This window comes from Scyliorhinus canicula, chromosome 14 (genome assembly GCF_902713615.1).
Source record: "Scyliorhinus canicula chromosome 14, sScyCan1.1, whole genome shotgun sequence".
Taxonomy (NCBI): Eukaryota; Metazoa; Chordata; class Chondrichthyes; order Carcharhiniformes; family Scyliorhinidae; genus Scyliorhinus; species Scyliorhinus canicula.
In genome coordinates, this window is record NC_052159.1 from 52,991,422 (window position 1) to 53,009,736 (window position 18,315).

The window sequence follows — 18,315 nt, forward strand, 5'->3', positions numbered from 1 at the left end:
TTAAACAGCCTTCTACAGCCCCACGCCAAGTTTGTCCGCAGATACCTATGAGAACTTACCGGCATGCTTCTCAGCAGAAATCACTGAGAGCTTGCCAGAACGCACTTCATAATTGCTCTTCTGATTTGACGGCATGCTTATCAGCTGAAACTGCTGAGAACTTGCCCAATCCCAGTTCGTAACTGCTCTTCCGATTCGACGGTAGAGACATTACTGCAACCTCCCACGTTGACTACATTCTTGCCCGTTCTTGTCGGTTACTCAGGGAGTGGAGAAACGGCAGTGGTTCCCGCCCTGTCTGAGGACCCCCCCCCCTCTGGTCAGCCCAGGTCAGGTAGAGCACAGCCCGCCCTACCCGGGGATTCCATCCAACTCTTACCCGTCGCGGCCCATACGCACCTCATTTCGGCTCTTTTGGTTCAAATTTTTTTTTGTTTCTTTTAAGGTGACCCTTCGGTTGCTACCCCTCCTGCTATTTACATCCTCAAACATTTGGATGGTAAATCGCACAGCCTGCGAGACGGCTCGCACTGTTTCAGTATTTTTAACTATGTCTTGTCCTGAAATTCAGTTTTAAAAAAAATGAGGGAGTCATAGATGGTGACCAATTATAAAGGGTAATTGGCACGAAAGGACAGACATGCTAACGTACAAGATATTAAACAAGATATTAACAGAAATTATGCTTGTATCCACAGAATTCCAGAAGCTCCAGGACGAGAAGAAGAGAAGAGAAGAGAAGAGAAAGATGAAGACGACCTCCATCTTTCTGTATTGGACTCTTTACATTTGGTTGCGCGTAAACGTGAAACCCCTCGCCCCCACCCCCCAGGCCATCAATGATTCACTCCCCCATAGCACACAGAGCCCAGTAACGACCAATGGTACCCCAACATGGTGCGATAAGTTTATCACATGGTATTCCCTTTCATATGTAGTTGAATCACTCCTAGCGTTGGCAATACTCTGCAGCATCATGCAGACTATCCGCATGAGGAAATGGCGAAGGAGAGTCTACCGCTCTCGCACCCCGGTATACAGGAAAAGATCCCCTATTTTCGGGTTTCCACCAGGCCCCCGAGCCCCTCGACCTACAATAAAGAACATTCATTTGTTTGTGCGTCTTCGTTGTAAATAAAGAGAAATGTTCATTTGTGACCAAAAGATTGTAAAACTCTGTGTTTGACTGCCAAACCAGAGGAAAATGTGAATGCTCCTATTTTTGTATTGTTAGGAAGTTAGTATGTTTGAATGATTTAAGTGAGAGTAGTTTATTGAGGATAGTTAGAGGTTCCAGTTTTTTTGTGTTGTAATGCGTGTCCCTTTTATGACATAGCGCCACTTAGAATCGTTAGTTAAAATTTTTACTGCATAGTTATGATCAGTGTAGAGGCCAAGGAAGAGTGCTTGCTGGGTCAGGGAATGAAGATGCTGCAGTAATGTGATCCTTCACGCTTCGCGTTGAGGATCACAAGGAGGGAGTGTAGCCACCTGGGTTGGCTACTTCCCGATTCCAAAATGGAGGCCCACAAAGAATACAGGGAAAAGTGGTCAGGCACAGGGAAACAAGCAGGTGCAAGGTTTCCTGCGTATTAAGACTTGCAGAAACCCAGACAGAACCGAAACCAGCAACCATCTACATATTAATGAGCAATCCCCAGGAACAATTAGATACATTGAAATGATCAGGACCAAACCAGATTCCCCGGTGCCAGCGGGAGCTAGGACAAAGGAAGGCCAACGGACACATAGGAACCGCCCAGCGATCAGGGAACAGCTCCAGTATTGGAGAAATCGATTCAAACGATTGGGACTTGGTCCAATTGATTGGGACCATGTCTGGGGTCCGCCCAAAAGGGCGCAAAGCCCCTGGGGACTATAAAACAGTGTCCCCAAGTTCAATTCGTCCTTCTTGGCAGGGTCTCTCAGCAGCTCGAAACAACTCTTGACCGTGACTCTCAACAAGGAGAGACCTGCCTAGCAGCTGCACCAACCAAGTAAGTCTCCAGTCAACGCACGCTACGAGATAGGCGCTCCTAGCTACTAGTCCATACCAGCTTGAAGCCTGCAGACTCAGAATCGAATGAAAGGCCATTGTTCCCCTGACCTGGTGGGCCATTTCCAAAGCTAAGTATAGGCCTTTTAGTGTTAGAGATAGTCTAGTAAGTAGAGTTTTATGCATGAGTAGTGATTGACTGTGTGTATAATAAATGTGTTTTGGTTTGAAACTTACTAACTGGTGTATTAAGTTATTGATCAGCACTTGACCTTGAACCTCGTGATGGTATCATAAAGATACCTGGCGACTCTAGAGCAAAGGTTATTAAAACAGAGCAATTAAGTAAAAGCACAATTAGCAACAGAACCCTTGGGTCTGAAGTTTGTAAATGATTAAAATGAACTGGCTCCCAAAGAGGTTGGCTAGTGTAGGGAGACCAGACATTAGGTGGGCTGATGTCCCAGGCTGTTGCTGTTGTACTGGCATTGGGATGGAAATGTTGTACGGAACCTATTTCCATTTTGACTTACGTATTGCCTGTTTGTAAGGGAGGCGTAGCAATGTCAACTTCGCCTCAAAACAACTCATCAGGTTAGAAACTAAAGGGTTTCACAAAGTCGCCACACAGATTTGGAGCAATTTCACAACCTCGACAGGCAGCGATGGTGTTTGAGCATTTTTGAGTGCTCTTATGACTTATTGAAGGGACTTTTTCTAAGTGCATTCTTTATGAAGGAATTTTTTTTTCGTGTGAATGAATACTCATTCTAAGTTACATATTTGAAGTCAGGTCAATATTGAATGCTTACAAAAATGCTGAAGAATACCAGACTTTTTCTGGTAGGGATAGAGTCACATAAATGTCAGCGCAGAAAGAAGCATTTTGCACATCACATTTATACCATTGCTGACTTTTCAACTGTAACTTCTTTAATCCTATTGTTTTCATTTATTCAAAACTGAAGTGTTTGCAATATAGTGACGAACTTCAAACTCGATTTTTGAGCAGTAATGTGCGGTGGTCTAATGAAAATTAGAATGCAGAACTTGCCACCCCATCCTCACTCGCTATCTGCTTGAGTCGAGACATAGACAGCCAAAGTGACCTCCTGAAATGGACAAGTCAGAGTCCTGTGACCCAAAACCAATTTCCATGCACTTTAGCATGGTGACTGCTCTGTACTGCATTCACCCAACACAACTGGAAGTTACTGTGTGGATTTGGAAACTGACATTTCCAGTGATTTTGTGGAGGACAAATATGCAAATAGCCAAATTATTGGTATCTTTCTGGAGGTTTGATGGACATTTACTGAAGACATTTTCTGGTGCAAATGGGGCATTTTGGCTGCATGTTTCCTATTTCATCATGCACTCAACAAAGACATCTGCTTGCATTCCCATTAAATGCAAACAGTAATGGCATTCCATATTGATTTCAGCAAGAGGAAATTGGACCAACAGCAACAACAGCTGAAGTTTTAAGAAATGGCCCATGGCCATGTAAGGATTCCAGCAAGGAGGATGACTGATTCCTTATCCTGCCATGGAAAGTTTCTCTTCCCACTGACTATTATTCATTTTATTCATTTACATCTCATCTGGCTTTGCAGTGCTCCCAACTCTGCAGACAACATCAGGTGAAAGTGTTTTATAATTCAATTGTGTTAACAAATGGCAAAATAAATAATAAATTCGCAGCTGTCCACCCACAGTGCCTTCTTTACATCACTTCAATGAGATGCTGATCCAGAAGCCTGAATGTGGGAAGTGGAAAGCTGTGGCGCTCAGTTGAGAACTTCTGAGATGTTTGTGGTCTCTATGATTAGGATCGCAAGCAATAGGAGCAGGACAAAGATCAAAGAACAATACAGCACAGGAACAGGCCCTTTGGCCCTCCAAGCCTGCGGTCATTATACTATCCTTGGCCAAAACCGTCAGCATGCCCTCGTGTCGTATCCCTCTAAACCCATCCTATCCAAGTATTTGTCGAGATGCCTTTTGAATGACATTAATGTATCTGCTTCCACAGTAGGCCATTCAGTCCATTGAGCCCACTCCTCATTGAATAAAATCATGGCTGATCTGATTGTGGCCTTAGCTCCACTTTTCTGTCTGCCCCTCCCCCTCATAACCTTTGACTCCGTTGAAATTCAAAAATTCTAACTCAACCTTGAACCTTGTGGCATAGTGGCACAGTGGTTAGCACTGTTGCCTCACAGCTCCAGGGACCCGTGTTCGATTCCAGCCTTGGTTGACTGTGTGGAGTTTGCGCGTTCTCCCCGTGTCTATGTGGGTCTCCTCCGGGTGTTCCCACAGTCACAAAGATGTGCAGGTTAGATGGATTGGCTATGGTAAAGTGTCCCTTAGTGTTCAAAAGGTTAGGTAGGGTTACAGGTTTATGGGGGAGTGGGCATTGGTAGAGTGCTCTTTCAGAGAATCAGTGCAGACTCGATGGGCTGAATGGCCTCCTTCGGCACTGTCGGGATTCTATGATATTCAATAACTCAGCCTCCACTGCTCACTGAGGAAGAGAATTCAAAAGACTAGTCATCCTCTAAAAGAAGAAAACTCCTAATATGCATCTTGAATGGGAGACCTCTTACTTTAATCTCTGCCTCTTGATTCTAGATCCCCACAAGGGGAAACATCCTCTCAGCATCTACCCTGTGAAGCCCCCTCAGAATCTTATTCATTTTGATGATTCTTCTAAACTAAAATGAGTATAGGCCTAATGTGTTAACTTTACCTTATAAGACCCTCATGGCATGTCCCTCATGGCAGACTGGTCAAGAAATTGGGATGGGCCCATGGTGTCCAAGGCAAAGTGGCACATTGCCAAAATTGTGATCCAAAATTGACTGAAAGACAGGAAGCAGAGGATGATGGTAGCGGGATGTTTCTGGATGTCTATTTCCAGTGGGGTTCCGCAGGGCTCGGGTGATATTTGTGGTGTAGATTAATGATTTTAACTTATATGTAGGGGGTATGATCAAGAAGTTCATGGATAACATGAAAATTGGTAGGGTGATAAATGGAAGGATAACCATAGACTGCAGGAGGATATCAATGGGCTGGTCAGGTGGGCAGAGCTGTGGCAAATAGAATTCAACCTGAAAAAGTGTGAGGTAATGCATTTGACGAAGACTAACAAGGCAAAGGCTTGCACTATAAATGGTAGGACCCTGGAAAGTACTGAAGATCAGCGGAATCTTGGAGTGCACATCCACAGATACCTGACAGTGGCACAGCAGGTAGATAAGGTGGTTAAGAAGACATATGGGATATTTGCCTTTATTAGCCAAAGCATAGATTACAAAAGCAGTGACCTCATACTGGAACTGTATGAAACACTGGAGCAGCAACAACTGAGGTATGGCATACAGTTCTGGCCACCACATTATAGAAAGGATGTGATTGCACTGGAGAGGATGCAGAGGAGATTTACTGGGATGCTGCCTGAGAGGGTCTGAGCTATGAGGAGAGATTGAATAGGCTGGAGTTGCTTTTCCTTGGAGCAGCGAAGGTTCAGAGGGGGCCTGACAGGTGTATAAGATTATGAGGGGCACAGAAAGGTGGATAGGAAGGCACTTTTTCCATTAGTGGAGGGGTCACTAACCAGAGGGCATAGAATTGCAGTAAGAGATAGAAAGCTAAGCGGAGAGTTGGAGGAAAACTTTTTCACCCAACGGGTGATGAGAGTCTGAAACTCACTATCTGAAAGGGTGGAGTCAGAAACTCTCGTAATATTTAAGAAGTCATAGAGGTCAACAGCACAGGTAAGGCACTTGGCCCATCATGGTCTGTGCCAGTGAAAAACAACCACCTAGCTATTCTAATCACATTTTCCAGCACATGGCTCATAGCCTTGTATGCCTTGGCATTGCAAGTGCACATTTAAATGCTTCTTAAATTTTATTAGGGTTTCTGCCTCCACCACCTTTTCAGGCAGAGTTCCAGACTCCCAGCAGCCTCTCAGTGAAAATGTTTCTCCTCACGTTCCTTCTAAACCTCCTGCCCCTTATCTTAAATCTATGCCCCCTGGTCATTGGTCCCTCCACCAAGGGGAAATTTTCTCTCTACTCTATCCAAGCCCCTCATAATTTTAAACATGTGAATCATGTACCCCCCGCACCGCCAGTCTCCTCTGCTCAAAGGAAAACAACCCCAGTCTATCCAATCTCTCTTGATACCTAAAACCCTCCAGCCCAGACAACATCCGAGTAAATCTCCTCTGCACCCTTTCAAATGCTACAACTTCCTTTAATGTGGATTCCAGAACTACACACAATACTCTAGCTGTGGCCTAACCAACAGTTTATACAGTTCCAGCATAACCTCCCTGTTCTTAAGCTCTATACCTCGGTTGATAAAAGCAAATATACCATATGCCTTGTTTTTAAAAAATATATTTTTATTCAAACCAGGGCATACATAAACATAAACACATACCCAATAACATAACAATTTCCATAATTTGGCATTTTCTCCCCTTATCACAGCACTCCTGTCACCCCCCCCCCCCCCCCCCCCCCACCCCACCCCCTCCAACCCACTGGCACTGAACAGGTCCTCCAACAGGGACACAAACACCTTCCATCTTGCCCAGAAACCCCCCTTCGAGTCCCGAAGGACAAACTTAATCTTCGTCAGTTTAAGGAATTCTGTATTATCCCCAACCACGCCAACACCTTTGGTGGATCCACCAACCTTCACTTCAGTGGAACTTACTGTCGGGTGATCAGCATGGAAAAATACATTACATCAGCCCCCCTTCCGTCCAATAGCTGCGGTAGTTCCAACACCCCATAGATTGCCACCAGAGGGCCCGGCGACATCTATCATATGCCTTCTTAACCACTGTATCCACCTGCTCTGCTACCTGAAGGGGCTGATGCACATGCATCATGTTTCTCTGATCCTTGGTGCTTCCCAGGGTTCTGCCATTTATCCTGTGTTCCTTTGCCTTGTTTGTCCTGCTCAAGTGCATCATCTCACACTTATCCAGTTTGAATTTCATTTGCCACTGATAAGCCCATCTGACCAGACCATTTATATCCTCCTGTAATCTAAAGGCTATTCTCGTCACTATTAACCATCCCACCAATTTTCATATCATCCGCAAACTTACTGATCAGCCCTCCTACATTCATGTCTAATTAATTTATATAAACAACAAACAGCAAGGGCCCCAACACTGATTCCTGTGGGACCCCAATGGTTTCTCCACCACTGAGGTTAGACTGACTGGCCTGTAGTTTCCTGGTTGATCCCTTTCTCCCTTCTTGAATAATGGTCCCACATTGGCTATCCTCCAGACCTCTGGCACCTCTCCTAAAGCCAGAGAGGAATTGAAAATTATTGCCAGCACCATTGCTACTTCCTCCCTTGCCTCACTCAACAGCCTGGGATACATTTTATTTGGCAGAACCTGCCAGGTGCCTGCAGACCTTCGAAGGAAGAGGAGCTGTGTTTCTCCCTCTCTCTGCTGCTGGTTTCCTGCTGTCTCCGTGAGTCTGCAGTGAAGATCATTACAAGCTAAAGGAAATGAAAGTGCCCAACTCAAGGCTATACCTTGAGAAGGAAACTAACTGGGAGATATCCATCTGAATCAAAGATACTTATCCATTTCTTTTTATTGTTATTTTTCTTCCCTTTCCACCACCTTTTCCCTTCTGTGTGTGTGTGTGTATGTGTGTGTATAGAGGGTGGGGTGAGTTGGAAAGGGGAGGGTTGGGAATCAGACATTAAATAGGCAGTGATAATTTTTCTTATATAATTATAATTGCTGTTAATAATAAAACGTAACTTATGATCTTACCAAAGCCTTGTACAGTTGTAGTAAGACTTTGCTTCTTTAGTACTCCATCCCCCTTGCAACACATGCCACCTTCAACTTTAGTCTCAGTGATTCCAGCTGCAGACTGCAGCATCTTGGTTACTGCCAGGGTAGCCTGGCCCACCTAGTTTCACTTGATTGAAGTGAGATTGAAGTACCTGAGAATGCATTCAAAGACATTTGAGATGATAGAGGCTAGAGCCTCAATTGCACCAGTTTGAGCTTTGATCAAACATGCTAGAGCTGAAACTTTAGGATCCCGGATGGAGGGCTTAGTTGCAGTAACCCCCTCGAAATAACCACATAGTCCATGATGCATTGTGCAATGTTGATATCTTGTGTCAGAATACAACATGAGCTGGAAGCTGACATATCCATACTGTCTGACATAGTACAGCAACTCTTAATCAGACAGTCCAGTGCTTCAAGCAATTGCTGCTGCACAAGGATAATATTTAGTTTAGGGTTGGCCGACTGAAGTTTGTATAATGTCCTTTCAGCAGAATATATGACCCAAGCTTGCCCTGTGACTGATTCGGTTCTGGTTTGTTCCACTATTGCTAGCTCCTGTTCACTGGTGCTGAGTGATTGACTCTGTGCAGATTCGTCGAACTCACTCCGAACACGATTTAGGGTGCTAATATCTAAGTTGATGTTCGGGAAGAATGGAATGAATGATGCTGCATATTTGCAATGGTGGCTCCCCCTCCACTTCTCGTAGAGCAGGAGAAAAGGCATTGGATGAATCTGATGAGAGGCACGTGTCATATGGAATGGCGTGAGGAGTCAAGTGAAACCCCAGTGAGAATAAGTAGTCCAGTCATCATGTAATAATAAAAACTATTTATTAAATTAAGGAAAAGACAAATACACATGAACAGGTATATTCTACTCTAGGACAATTAAGTATATGAATTATTACACACACAGTTTATGCAGAATGTAATCCTTGTTCCAAACTATATCTATGATCCCCTGAACTCCTTATGACTTCCCCATTGCCCCAAACAACATCGACATTTAAAAAATCTATAAGTTAAAACCAGCTGATAGTTGCCACACAATACATGGATGATAGTAAAGTCTGGGAAATGTCTTGTCCTGGTCCAGTGAAGATATTTAAACTCCCTTCATGAAGATGTCTGCGTCGCCTTAGTAATAAGTCTCATAGACTGTGAGCTGTAAAGTTTTGCCTCCAGGCTGCTAGCTGGAAACTGGCTTGTCCGCTTCTAAGGCTGCTAGGTGTCAAGCAGTCTCTCTGCTTCTGAGGCTGCTAGCAATTATGTATTTATCAAATTCCTTGACCTATACATTAACATGCGTATACTTCATTTATCTCCCAATCGTCTAGGTAATCTGTTTCTACGAATAGGGAATTCACACCTGATCCTATCTGGTAATCTCATTACTGGAAAAGACATCTCATCTGTCTTTTTGCAGGCTGGCTACTGCTGTTGCTAGGCAGATTTCTACCTGTTGCTGAGCAGGTCGCATCTTATTATGCCTTGTTAATTTTGTGCTACTGCTGTTGCTAGGCAAATCCATGATGCAAATGAATGGAACACCATGTGGCCACACTACCTGTAAATGTGATCGCTTGAGGAAAGAAAACATATGAAAATATGCAGACACCTTGCTGTACTTTCCCTCCAGTCTCGCTATCCTGATAATTCTCCTGCTGCCTGGCACAAGTATCTCCAACGCTTGCTCTTCCATTCTTAATGAGGGCTCTATGGAGGTTAGTCCTCCCCCAGATCTGGTCCTCTCCCTTGTGTTATCAAACAGCTTGTTCTGCAGGAAGAGTGGGTATGAGTTAGTGTGCACGTCATATGAAAAATTGTGCACAGATGTGAGCCAGCTTCATATAGTGCACATACTGAAAAGAAGCAACAAGATGAAAGATGATAATTTGCAGGTAATTAACTCAAATGTGAAATGTGAGAGGAGTTAGTGGTAAATTAAAGTGCTTTCCAATTATTACCTGGAAAAAGCAGAAAGCTGTTTGTGTTTGAGGGCTCAGCACAAATTTGATCCACGTGATTAAAGAATTTCTATTAAGTGTGTGTGAGAGATTAGAATGAGGAGAATTGGGTACTTGCCCTTTGTTATTGAAGTAGAAACACATAGAACGTGGGAGGAAATTGTTGTTGCAAAGCTTCATACTGTGAAAAAGAGACACCGCGTCTCAAGAACAGAAGAGCATAAGAACTCGAGCTGGAGTAGCCCATCTGGCCCTTTGAGCTTGCTCCGCCATTCAATAAGATGTGGATTCAGCTCTACTTACCCGCCTGCTCACCATAACCCTTAATTCCTTTACTGTGCAAAAATCTATCAATCTTTCAACGAGGTAGCCAGAAACTGCTTTACTGGACTGGGAATTCCACATATTCACAACCCTTTGGGTGAAGAAGTTCCTCCATAATTCAGTCCTAAATCTGCTCCCCCTTATTTTGAGACTATGCCCTCTAGTTCTAGTTTCACCTGCCAGTGGAAACAATCTCCCTGCTTCTATCTTATCTAGTTCCTTCATAATTTTAAATGTTTCTATAAGATCCCCCTTCATTCTTCTAAATTCTAATGAGTATAATCTCAATCTACTCAGTCTCTCCTCATAAATTAATCCTCTCAACTCCGGAATCAACCTAGTAAATTTCCTCTGCACCATCTGCAGTGCCAGTGCATTCTTTCTCAAGTAAGGAGACCAAAACTGTACAAAGTACTCCAGATGTGGCCTCAACAACATCCTATACAGCTGCAACATAGCCTCCCTGGTTTTAGCAATGATGGACAACATTCCATTTGCCTTTTTAATTACCTGCTACACCTGCAAACCAACGTGTTGCAATTTATGCACAACGACACCCAAGTCCCTCTGCATGGCAGCATGCTGCAATTTTTTTCCATTTAAATAAGTTCATTTTGCTGTTATTCCTACCAAAATGGACGACCTCACATTTACCAACATTATACTCCATCTGCCAGACCCATTCCCAATCACTTCAACTACCTATATCCCTCTGCAGACTTTCATTGTCCTCTGCAAACTTGGTCCTGAACTCCAAATCAACAATTGCAGTCCCAACGCTGACCCCAGGGCACACCACTAGCCACTGATCGTCAACCAGAAAATGCCCATTTAACCCACTCTTTGCTTTCTGTTAGTTAAACAATCCTCTATCCATGCTGTGCAACTTTATAGTATGCAGCAGCCTTTTGTGCGGCACCTTGTTGAATGCCTACTGGAAATCCAGATACACCACATCCACCGGTTCCCCGTTGTCCACCTCGCTTGTAATTTCCTCAATGAATTCCAGTAAATTAGTTAAACATGACCTGCCTTTCATGAACCCATGCTGCGTCTGCCCAATGGGACAATTTCTATCCAGATGTCTCACTATTTCTTCCTTAATGATAGATTCAAGCATTTTCCCAACTACAGAAGTTAAGCTAACTGGCCTATAGTTACCCGTCTTTTGTCTACCTCCTTTTTAAGCAATGGCATCACATTTACTGTTTTCCAATCTGCCAAAACCACCCCAGAGTCCAGCGAATTTTGGTAAATGACCTCGAACCATCAGGGCCAGGAGGCTTGTATACATTTAGCCCCATTAGCTTGCCCAACACTACCTCCTTAGTGACAATGATTGTTTCTAGGTCCTCATCTGCCATAGCCTCCTTGTCATCAATTATTGGCATGTTATTTGTGTCTTTCACTATGAAGACTGACACAAAATACCTGCTCAATGCCTCAGCCATTTCCTCATTTTCCATTACAAAATCCCCCTTCTCATCCTCTAAAAGACCAATGTTTACCATAGCCACTCTTTTTCATTTTATATATTTGTAGATGTTTCTTTGCTCTCTGGCTAAGGTGACTGCTCTCATGTGCTGGTGATGAAACTTCACAGTCGCAGCAGTCTGGATCTGCACATGTTTCCATCTTTTTGGGGGAAAACAAACTGTCTTCATTTTCAAGCCAAAACCAGGACCTTCATTGCTTCATCGCTGAATCTAAGAACTCTTGCAGGAGACATCTGTCGCAGAAAGTTCCAAAACTAGCACCAACTTTTTTTCTTTCAATTTAAAGCTTTTAAGAGATACAATCGTATCTGATTAAATGGGTAAGCCACTGAAATATAAGCAAAATATTGCGGGTGCTGAAAATCTGAAATAAAAGTAGAAAATGCTAGAAATATTCAGCAGGTCTGACAGCACCTGTGGAGGGAGAAACAGTTATGAGTTCTTCTCAACTTTAACCTTGTTTCTCTCTCCACGTATGTTGCCAGACCTGGTGTGTTTTTCCAGTACTTTATGCTTTTTACATGGATAATGTAATTTCATTTCTGTTCAGTATTAAAAGACAACAGCACTGTTGGAGATACTGCATTCTGAAAGAGGTGTTGAATTATGGAAATAGGAGCCCATGCCACGATTTGAAGAGAAGTGAAGGTTTCCGAATGTTCCAATAATTCATCTCTCAACCAAAGACAGATTAATTGCCTATTCATCTTATTCCTGTACTTGGCTGCATGTAAGTTAGCTGCTGTGTCTGCCTACATAACAGTAGCTGCGCATCAAAGGTAATTTATTGACCATGAAGTGATTTGGGTTGTCCCGAGGCTGCGAAAGGCACTATGTAAACGCCAGCTCTTTCTCCATTATGTGCTTAGACCATGAAAATTCACAATACTCTAAACAAACTAACTCACATTTTCATTGGGTAAGACTGCTTTCAGTTTGTTTGTCACGGCAAGTCTTGAAAAGTTCTTGTGTGATTTGTCAAGTTTCCTTCTAGGAAAATCAAGTATATTTTCAAGTCACCGGTCTCTACAGGGATCGTAACAACAGAGATAGTACATCAGGGTAATCTGGTTGATATGATGTACATGGACTTCCAAAGGTATTTGATAAAGTACTGCACAACAAACTGTGAGCAAAGCTATAGCTCATGGAATAAAAGGAACAATGGCAATGTGGTAGAAAATTCGCTTTGTGACAGGAATCAGAGAATAGTGGTGAATGGTTGGTTTTCTGATGTGAGGAAGGTTGACAGTGGGGTTCCCCAGGGTCGGTGTCTAATCCCTGTTCTTGATTTATATCAATAGCCTAGTTGCAGATGATACAAAATATGGACAGGTTGATGGAATGGTTAACAAGTGGCAGATCAAACTGGGTGGCATGGTGGCACAGTGGATAGCACTGCTACCTCTCAGCTCCAAGGACCCAGGTTCAATTCCATCCTTGGGTGACTGTGTGGAAGTTTTGCTTTCTCCCTATGTCTGCCTGGGTTTACTCCCACAGTCCAAAGATATGATGTGGAGATGCCGGCGTTGGACTGGGGTGTAATGTCAGTGTCTATATGCGCGAATCCAAAGATTCGCAGGTTAGGTGGATTGGCCATCATCAATTGCCCCTTAGCGTCCAAAAGGTTAGGGGTTAGATTAGGTGAGGTTATTGGGTTAAGGGGATAGGGTGGGGACCTGAACCTAGGTAAGGTACCTTTTCAGGGAATTGGTGCAAACTGGATGGGCTGAATGATCTCCTTCTGTACTGTCGTGATTCTATGAAACTTAATGCCAAGATGTCAGAGAGTGATAGATTTGGTTACAGCACAAATGAGGCTATTTTCCTTGTTAAGCCGATGCAGGCTCTCTGCAAGAGTGCCACTCCAGCAGCCCCGAAAACGTTTCCTCTTCACATAATACTCCAATTCTCTTTTGAAAGCTCTGATTGAACCTGCCTCCATCGCACTAAAAAACATTTCCTCATGTTGCATCGTCTTCTTTGCCAATTACCTCAAACCAGTGTCCTCTGATCCTCCAACACTTCCAACAATGGAAACAGTTCATCGTTCCTCTGCTGCCCAGACCATTCGGATTTTTAATAGTGCTATCAAGCAGTGGATAGGGAAAAACTGTTCCTATTGGTGAAAAGGTGGAGTACCAGAGGATAACATTTAAGGTGCCTGCCAAAAGAAACAACAGATTCGCTCTCTGGGAATGCGGTGGTGATAAATTCAATTGTCTTTCTAAAGAGAATTGCATCATTGAATGAAGAGAAATATATCGAAGGGTTAGGAGGGGAAAGTAGGTGGAGTGGCACCGGCGAATTGCCCCAGCAGAGAGCCAGTACAGATACGATGAGCTGCTTGATCTCCTGTGCTGAAACCGTTCTGTGATACAGTTAGTGCTGTGGAAAAGTTCCGCTTCCCCGGGTTTGGGGGCGTTCCGTGCGCTAGTTAAAAGCTGTCCCTAGTTCTTCCTGAATACTTACGCGAACAGTGTAGAACATCAGCTAAATAAAATAAAGCTCCGGAGCAGTCACAGCGTGGGACCACTATCAGTCTGGGGCAAGATACTGAAAGGATTCCAGGGTAAATCTCTGGACCAATGTTATTATTGTTCAACCAATCCGTTTCCCAATGCCCGAGCCACATTAGAATGAACCACGCCGAAAGAGGTGCCTGTACACTCATTTGATCCCCAAGGATTCAATGTGAAAGAGTCAGACATGGTACTGAAATCTAAGCAGCGCCAGCACATGCCCGATATAAACTACCTTTCAGTTGTTATGAACCACATTTATATGTCACATTGCTTATAGTGTATTCAACTGAAAAATAGTTTGTTCAGAGACAATTTAAAATATGATTAATCAAAAAGTACCTGAAAACAATCACTATTGCTAGTATATGGGACAGCATTCAAACAAATCAAAGGAATGACATTCACTCAAGGGTTAAACGGGCTATTCACCGCAGCTGTCAGCTTCAACGCGGTTAAGAGGACTCGCGGACCTGGGTCCTACCAGCAAAGGCATTTCCCGATATCGTACCACTGGCACACAGTAGCTCTCCAATCTTTAACCCAAAGTTATTGTGACAAACGCAGCACAAATGTAAAACAGGCTAGAGTTGTTATCCCTCCGTCTCTGAAGGGAAGCCAAGAAAAAATATCAGAGGGCAAAATGGTATTGCTCTCAAAATTTGGCTGATTTACGAAGTGTCACGACAGGATTATTGCATATGTTAAATGTATTTTTTATTAAGAAGCAGAAGTGGGATCCTGCAACATGCGTCCTAACTGGTAGCCTCACGTCTCCTCTCACTATTTCACAACGTTTAATCTTAGCTTCAACCTCGCGCGGTTAGTCATTGCACGAATAACATTCCTTAACTTCGCTGTCTGTTGGGATGTGGCGACGTTTGAACGCATCACATGGCAGAACTAAACAGCAGTCCCTCAACAGGCCTGGTGTGCAAACCCCTGGGTGAGGTGGGATTTTACTTTCTGTACCACAGTACTCCCATCCAGTTGCAGCGAGTGTGTTTGGATGTTGTCTCCCTTTATGTTGTTTCTGCATGCTGAGCAGGTACCGGTGTAATGTGTTCCACTGAGAACGGATCGACTCCAAATTCTGTTTGGCGTTATAAATTGAACAGATGTATAAAAACGACATCACAGCCTCCATGTCAATGCCTTTCAGCCCCAGCCCTACAGGGGCTCGCTAAACTTGCAATAGAAGAAGTGCGGGCAACGCATGGCAGTTACTTGTTTTAAAGGATGGATTGTACAGTATTACCCAACACATGTGAAGTGTAGCTGATCTCTTTAAAAGTCAATGATAGCGGCTCATGGTCAAATCCCCAAGTTACGGTCCCCTGGGATTCGGAAGCTTCTATGTTGGAAATTTCTCACAGGGCTATTGCTTTGAAATTGCACCGCCGACCCTGACTGTTAAAAGTTACTTAAATATCATCGGAGTCATTTACCTACTGGTGGTTCTGCTTCTAAATTCAACCACAATATTATACAAAAGATCTTCGGTCCTACGTTTGTATATCTACTTTGTATATCTAACGGCATGCCAGAATACTTCTGGGTTTATTTCTGATAGTTTAAAAACATGGTAGGTAAATAAAATGCAGCTGTTTACGACTCAGGAAACCTCAGCAGTAATGATTCTAATGAATAAGAAAGCAGCATAACGAATACTGATTTTTTTAAAACCCTTACCTGAACCCTTTCCAGTCACCTGCGAGAATGGAGTCCTTTAGCTATTACAGGGGAAGCCAGCAATAACAGGGTGCTCCGCAACAGTGTTATACAGTAACAAATTCTGACAAGTTCATTTTCATCATCACACCACGCCTTTTTACATGGGAACACCCGGCCTACCTAGCGGCAGACACGCTCATTCCTGTCCAACCATGCCAAGATTAATACTCCGCAATATTCACGCATCCTTCTCAAAAATTACATTTGGCAATCGGCTCATTTTTGGTTAAAGAAAATAACCCACACATTTGAAATAGTCTTCTTCGACACGTGGCATCACATTTTGGGAAATAAACCTTTAGATTTTTTTGTGTGTGAGTGCGTGTGAGACTGAGCCCAGTGTGTGACACAGAGCAGCAACAAGCTCTCGTCCCTTGGCCCTGGAGGGCGAAACGTTTGAATCACGTACGATTGGCAGAGCAGCGGTAAAGCACCTCACTCGGGAGCAGCCTCCCCCCTCCCCGCAGCCACTCCAGGGCTTTCGCAGCGCCTGCGCTCACATTGCACTCTGGGATTTGTAGTTCTCACTCCCCCTCCCCAGCCTCCTCGCCGAAGCCATGAGATCATATCGGCGGTTGAGAGAACGCGCGCGCGGACGCTCGCACGCCAGCTGCACGAGACGCCGCCGTTGGCCCGATGCCCAGACGCGCCCGCGCGCCGCCCGCGCGCCGCCCCCGGCCTCTCGGCACAGCGGCATCCATCAGAAGGAAAGCCCGGGAAAGACAGCGAGGGGAAGCGCGCGCAACCAGGAACGCCCTCGGGGATGCCAGCCATCCAAACCGCTCCGCTTCACACGATGGTTCACGTCTCCCTTAAAATTCCTGCTGCTGAGGTGCAACTGTCAAATTTACTGCAGTCCGAAAGTAGTTGTAAGTGTCCCGCCCACTCGTCCGAGACCGCAGCAGCTCCCCGCTGACAGTTCTTCAATTAAGTTGTTTTGCCAATGTCGGCCACACGTTGCAGGAAACACAGGCGCTTTATTTGTTATTTGCCCTTTCCTCAAAAACAGGGTGAGTGACCGGACCGACCTCGTTCGAGAGGTGCAACGCTGATGTCCTGAGAAAGCTCCCCGGTGTCATTAACTGCTTCTGGCGGTCACGCATTGAGCACCTCAGAGCCTTTCTGGTTGAATGGGCGCTAACATGATATACCGCCTTAAGTTGAAGGTGCTAGGAAGACCAGCATCGTCTTAAAATGATGCTGTGATGCTGTAACGTATTTCTTGTAGGGTGTGGGCTCCAGTTCGGTAAGTCTGAAGCAGTCTTCGTAATCATACGCAAGTTAACTGCCAATCTTAAAAGCAAAATGCTGGAGCTCTGAAATGGAAACAGAAAGTGCTGAAAGATGCTGCCAGGTGTGCCGAGCTTTTCCAGCACGCTGTGATTTTATAACTAAATCTTTATTTACTCATAGTTCATTTCCTGTCTGGCACAAAAGTAAAAATTGAACGATGGGCCCATCCATGGCTTACAAGAGAAATTAGAGGTAGCCTTAGAGCCAAGAAAGAGGCATACAAATTACCCAGAAAAAAAAGACCTGAGGAATGGGAGCAGTTTAGAATTTAGCAAAGGAGGACAGAGGGATTGATTAAGGGGTAATAGAGCACGAGAGCAAGCTTGTGGGGAATATAAAAACTCACTAAAAACTTCTATCGGGATGTGAAGAGAAATTGATTGGTGCAGCCAAATGTAGGTCCCTTACCGTCAATAATTTATAATGGAGAACAAAGAAATGGCTGACCAACTAAAACATACTTTGGTTCTGTCTTCATAAAGGAGGACACAAACAATGTACCAGAAATGTTGGGGAACACAAGGTTTAATGAGACAGGAATTGAAGAAAATCAGTATTAGTAGGGAAATGATGTTGGGGAAATTGATGGGATTGAAGGCGATAAATCCCCAGGACCTGATAATCTACATCCCAGCGTCGTTAATGAAGTGGCCTGAGAAATAGTGGATGTAATGGTGGTCGTCTTACAAGATTCTATAGACTCTGGAACAGTTCTTACAGATTGGAGGGTAGCTAATGTAACCTGTCATGAATCTGCCGCGGGACAGCAGTGGACAGTTCAAAGGGCCTCAATTGGTATGCGTTTCCCCCGTAACGGGTTTAGATAATAATCAAGTCTGAATAACTTATAGAGGAAAAACAAATTATAAACGATTGGGAAGGTCCATGAGATGTACATATGTTAATGTATAATCAAAGAGGGTGATGGAGGCAGGCAGACGAATACACGTAAGGCATAATCAGAGAACAGAGGTATAATTGCCCAGGTCCTGAGAAGCTAGGAGAGGCATTAACCATCTAGCAGTCTCAGAAAATAGGCAGGCCAGTTTTCTGCCACCAAGCCAAGTTTACAGCAAACACATTTTTACGTCTTAGGGCCAAGGCAGTGCAGAAAACCTTCGTAACAG

The 18,315-nt window shown here is 44.1% G+C and overlaps 1 protein-coding gene across 4 annotated transcripts in view; it reads right to left on the reverse strand.

Annotated features, from left to right (window-relative positions):
• The window catches only part of sgcg (sarcoglycan, gamma), an 807,130-nt gene extending 790,864 nt beyond the window's left edge, over positions 1-16,266 (reverse strand). For 2 of the 4 annotated variants that reach the window (XM_038818381.1, XM_038818380.1), the window contains exon 1: positions 15,854-16,265. The gene's annotated coding sequence lies outside the window, so the exon portion shown is untranslated. Of the gene's footprint in view, positions 1-15,853 lie in introns of all 4 variants that reach the window. The other 2 variants (XM_038818379.1, XM_038818378.1) reach the window with 2 other exon arrangements.
• Positions 16,267-18,315: the final 2,049 nt, after the last annotated feature.